General features: G+C 41.8%; 1 pseudogene; it reads left to right on the plus strand.

Moving 5' to 3' along the window:
* The first annotated feature begins 528 nt into the window (after positions 1 to 528).
* On the plus strand, positions 529 to 623 carry LOC129679083 (small nucleolar RNA SNORA17; annotated as a pseudogene).
* Positions 624 to 5,840: the final 5,217 nt, after the last annotated feature.

Genomic DNA, 5,840 nt, shown 5'->3' on the forward strand with positions numbered 1-5,840 from the left:
TTACTATATGATGAAAAATATACACAGATTAATAAAAAATAGACAGTATATGTTGACTGTTGACAAAGTGCCTATATGTAGATATAAATTCTATGTTTTAATTAAGAAAACTATAGAATAATTATGAACACCAAAGAGAGGAACATAAGGTACCTTTAATGACTGATGGAGTTCTTATAGGGTTTAGCAATTTCCAAGAGAAGAAGGAGGCACTTCAAGAGGGTAGTAGGAATAAATACTGGAAGAGATAGAGGGAGGCTGGCATGTGAATATGTTTAAAATTCATTGCCTACATACATAAAATTATCTAAGAATTAGTGAAAATATTATATTTTAAAGAAGAATAAGGAAGTAGAACATTAAAATTTTTTTATATTTTCCCAAGGAAGAAAATGAAATATTCTATTCTTGTGCTTTTTAAAATCATTTTTCCAAACAATATATTTTGATCATATGTCTCACCTCCTCATGCTCCTTCCAAGTCCTCCCTTAAACAAACAAACAAAAAAGTAAAACAAAACAACTTTCCCCTAGAGGCTTTGCAAGTGTGGCTGCTGTGTCACATGCGTGTGGTTATATCTATGCTCAGTGTTCTGACCTGTGAACACCTGAATGTTTCGACCACCAGTCCGGTGCCACGGGCCCACCTGGACTCGCCAGGTAGGGAGCAAACCAGAGACTAGAAGAACAGAGCGTGGGGTTCCAGAAAGCCCAAGACAGATGCATGAAGCCACTCGGGCTGGGCTGGCAAGGAGGGACCCAAAATGACTACCAGGCCAGTGCCATACCACCTGGACAGGTAGCTAGCCTGAGATGGCCACCAATCTGGTGTCCCACAGGCCTGGAGGGGACAGGCTATACCTGAGAGGACCCCTGCCAGTGTCATAATCCACAATTGGGACATAGCACTCCTGAGACCAATCCTCAGATGACACCAGACACTCAGACAAGAGGAGCAAGTAGGGAATGGAGAAATGGAGAAGGAAGAGAAACAGAAGGCTGAGAGCACAATGAAGAGAAGTGGCACTGGGGACTGCAGGGTAGTGAGGAATGGCCTGATGTGAGCAGCCAGGTGGATGGTGGGATCGTGGCGGGGTCCTTACCTTCGGCAACCTAGCCACCTGCTAGCTATGGAAGGCATGAGAGCTGGCCCTAGGTTCATGACGGCAGGAGAGCTGTCCCTGCCCCTCACCAGCTGTAGCACTTGGGAGAACAGGCCCTGCATCTCACCTGGGCAGCATGTAGAGCTTGTCGTAGATGTGAGGGTTGCAGGTTAGCTGGCCCTGAGTGCTTGAGAGCCGAGACCTGGTGGGCTCTCAGGCCCAGATCCGGGGCTTTGAATTGGCCTACCCCAAAATCTATGCTGTTGATGAACTACTAGAGTACATGAAGGGGCTGGTAATACAGATTCAATATTACAGAATCTTTACGACACAGGGCAATGACAGGATATCTGAGAGAAGTCCCAGAGGTTCCAGTATTGCTAGAGAAGCAGAAGCCCGAAGCATTATAACTGACCAAAGAGTCATTGCAACAAACATTAGCAAGCAAAGAAGTGTGGACAAAAGGGTATACTGTGGGACACACTGTGACAGTACAGGTCCCACAAGAAAAATTTTTTTTTCTCTCTTGTGGGGGAGATTGGAAGGATGGAGGGCAGATACGAGGGGCTGGGTGCATAATGTGAAATTCATAACAAACTTCTGGCCTTCCCAATACTTTTCCCCCAACACATTTCTATACATAATTTTGCATATTCATTTTTACATTGTAAATTGCCTACCATGGTGTCTGCCTGGCTGTATTGTGACCGAGATTACATCAAGTTCTTGTGTCTCCATTCTTCTCAAAAAGCACATTTGATTATCAGAGATCTACAAAGGTGCTTGGAAGGAAAAAGGCTTAAGAATTTGTGCTGGTGAGTAGAGACTACTCATACAGACCTAAGAACGAATTTCCATAGGGACTTTTAAAAATTTTCTTATTGTTAATCTAGGACTCTTCTCGCTCTGAAACAAGCATGCTTTTCTCGCTTTTCATTTGGATGTGATTATGCAGCCTGCGCCATCATGTTGCATTTGCTTTCTCTGATCTGACACAAAACCAAGTCGTCACCACTATCCAAACAGTGATGAGAGTTGATGCTCTCTCTTGGCTCCAAACAACTGATAACAGAAAATAATAAATTCACTTGAAGAAACAGAAACTCAAAGCTAACCAAATCTATGGGCAGGAAGGGAAAGAGTGAGGAAAGAATGGCATCCGAAGACTGGCCATATGCACTGCTAATGAACACTCTCCCGCACATCCTGCTTTGGCTTCCTTTGGCAACTACACTTTCTCAGGCCCAGCTCCTGTACTTGGGCTTTCAGGAGCTGGCAGCTCTCCATTCTAGCACTTCATTTCACACAAGGGCTCTAATTTTCCAGTATTGACTGGAGAACTTAGTCTCCCCGGTGCCAGGTCAATTCCTAAACACTGTTTCACTTAAAGCTTTGTTGTTGTGAACTATAGGGGTGGGGGGTGAGGGTGTTCCAGTTATCAGACTAAACTCAACTATACAGAACTTATTTGATTGTGGTTCACAGAAAGTACTACACAGGTACAGAGGTCTACATAGTGTCTGATCCATTTTAAACACATTTGTAAATATAAGATTTGTATTTTAAACGCACTTGAACTACACGTATCATACATTAAAGGTGAGGACTAGTGTGTGCCTGGACAGTTTTTGAATAAAATTGGGTGCTCCCCAATCTGGATACAAACTAATTGGCACTTAGAGTCTGGACACAGAATGTTTTAACTCTTCTGAATCAGATACGTGCACACTCTGCAATTGATCAGAGCTGTTGGGAGGGGCTAGTGCATGGCAAAAGAAAAATAAGGTTATTTATGATTGGCATTTGGCTTTTACAAGAAACAGTAGCACATTTTTAAAATATGTTAAAAGTTTAAAAATTTTTAAAAATTTTTTTTTCCCTCATAAGTCACCTGTAGTTCTTTGTCTAGGGATAGGACCCCACAAAAAATTTCCCCATTTCTATTAATATTGCCATTGTTCCAATCTTGTTTATGTAGCCATTTCTAGGAGAGACTGTTTCACAGTCAACTTCCTGGTATTCTAGCTCTATTGCTATTGCTATTTTTTTTTTTACTAGCCAGAGCTTGATCCTCTTATCCTATCACTGAAGACACTATATAACTGATTCATAAAATATGGAGAGGTTGAGTTGGCATTGGCCGGGCAGCTTCATGTCTATAGGTTAGCTTTCATGGTGCTGAAAGGTGCTATTACAGGCTACTACAGGAGGGCAGCTGTGTATACAAACTCATAGCAGTTAGGAGGGCATGCACAAGGCTTGTGCAAGCTCAAGCCAGACCAAATCCCACCATGAAGAAAAGCAGTGGGCACACAATGTAACATTCTTAAACAAAGGGCTATGGTGATTGATTCTTATTAAAAGAGGGAGAATCTGGCTTGACCTTTTGTTCTAGCAACAAGGAAAGGAAGTTTACGATTATCCTCGTACTACTTCCTCCCTTCTTCTGTTACAGAATCAGAAGTCTAGGGATGAAAAAAAGACTTAATTATAATTAGAAATATTTTATCACCTTTAGAGTAAAAAAGAACACTCCCGCAAAATCTTCGACTCCTACCACCTACAGCAATGACTCCTTGTGGAACGCTCACGTTAATCAGGGCAAGGGAATTCAACTGCAGACAAGTCAAAAAAAAAAGGCTCAGTTAGTTCCAAAATATATGGCTCCAGCGGTATGCGCTGTCTGACTCAGCCGGTCAACCGTTAGACAGTTTGCTGGTTGGTACACACACCTTTCATTTATCATAGGTCATTCCCACTTTCATTCTTGTTTAGCTAGCACATAACGGATTCCCTCTTTCCTCTCAGCACTCACTCATTTTTATTGTTTCCCTCTGAACTGCCTCCAGCTTGTCAATGTATTTCTTTTATCAAAATGCCCCCCAAACTGTTATAAAATAATCTGATCATTTTTTGATGGAAATGGTGTTAATATTAAATAGTCCCCAAGCTTCAGCACATTTAAATCTGCACATGACCTTCAAAGCCTTCAGCTCCCATTCTCAGGACGTTTCCGTTTGGGTAGGTCTACTCTGTACATCCTTGCTGGCTTTGAGCGCTTTGAGCACCTTTTCTACACCATTCTGAAATGATTTCTAAGGTTAATAGTATGGTTTTTTGTTCTGTTCTATCTTCGAGTAATTCCATCAGGAGGAGGAGTGTGTGAAGTAACAGATTGTCTGTTACCTAAGGCTTACCTACATGACACTGACACAAAACGCTGAGAGGTAGGTAGCCTGCTTCCATATAAAGAAGACTTGGCGGCCTTATTTAGTAAGTAAGATAGCGTTGCTCAAATCTGAGCTGACCTTTCAGTTTAGACACTGTTTTGTGAAAGAAATGAACTCTTTTCAAGGGACATCACTCGCCTGACTACCCATCAAACAGCACAGACCATGCAAGTAGAAGCCAACTGCCGGGACCCCAGACATTACACTGTCAGGTTTTAAAGGGAACTGCCGCACTAGCAGAGAAACCTAGACACCAGCCATGGCTGTCGGAAGAGTCAACTGTAAAAGGCTTTAGTTTCAAGACAGAAACCAATAGCAAGAGTCAGAGTTGGTAGCATACAGTGCGGCAGTCTTCAGGAAACCTGGAGCCTGCAGTCTACAGCCACACCACCTGGAACACGTCCAGTCTCTTTTGGTCCCAGAAGCTAAGTGGAGTCAGGCATGCTTAGTCTTTGGACAGAGAACACTCTTCTTTCTGATTCAGGACCTTTTGCTGATGAAACCACTCTTGTCACAATTCTCTTCCCCCATAAGGCACTGAAGTTGGATTTTTTAGAGTAGAGTTTCTCAATCCATCGCCAGCTTGGAATGAGTAATTCTCTCCGGTGGCGCTTGCCTTACATACTGACAAATGTCTGTCTGTCAGTGCCCCGGCTTTGGCATCTGCATCCCAATAGCACCATCCCTACAACCTTAGCAAAGTTGCCGAGGTTCTCTACAGCTGAGTTTTCTGATAATACAATACTTAGATTATTGTGAGATTTAAAAATCATACATGAAGATCAACATAGTGTTGATCGTGTAAGGACAAAATACATCTTCGCTAATTTTCATTTAATATCTATGTAGTTCGCATTACAGAATTGAGCTCAAAAATTCTCCCTGTCTTTCTGGGCCAGTTTCCCAAATCGAGCCCTCTTTCCGATTTTACTTAAAATAAAACATGAATACATGGCATTTTATAGCTATCCTGCTCAATATTTATTCCTAAAATGGGATGAATCAGGAAGGACAGCTGACACTGAGAAGAGAGGCTGACACTGTAGTGGGTAGATACATTTTAGTGTGCACCATCCTAGTCAAGGTGGAAAAGAAGGGACGGCAGCCTACCTAAAGAACAGTAAGTTTTCCTAAAACGGACTGTGGGTGCCCATGCACACACATGATTACTCATGAAGGCAGCTGTGGAAAGCATAGGGCAATATTGGGTGTTTATGTATTTTTCTCTCCACTTTACTTTTTTTTTAAAGTGTTTTTGATTGAAATAGAATTACAAGATTTTCCCACTCTTTCCCCCCTGCAGCTCCTCAAGTTATTCTCCTTTGAGCCTCTTCTCTGTCCCCACTCTCAAGCGGATAGTGTTTTTCTCTTTTGTTATAAGTCTATTATGTGTGTATATATGCACAATCATATATTCCTGCTGGGTCCATTTTTTTGTGGTGTGTGTGTGTGTGTGTGTGTGTGTGTGTATATATATATATATATATATATATATATATATATATAT

This window comes from Psammomys obesus, unplaced genomic scaffold (assembly GCF_907164565.1).
Source record: "Psammomys obesus unplaced genomic scaffold, mPsaObe1.curated_primary_1811, whole genome shotgun sequence".
In the NCBI taxonomy this organism is placed as follows: domain Eukaryota; kingdom Metazoa; phylum Chordata; class Mammalia; order Rodentia; family Muridae; genus Psammomys; species Psammomys obesus.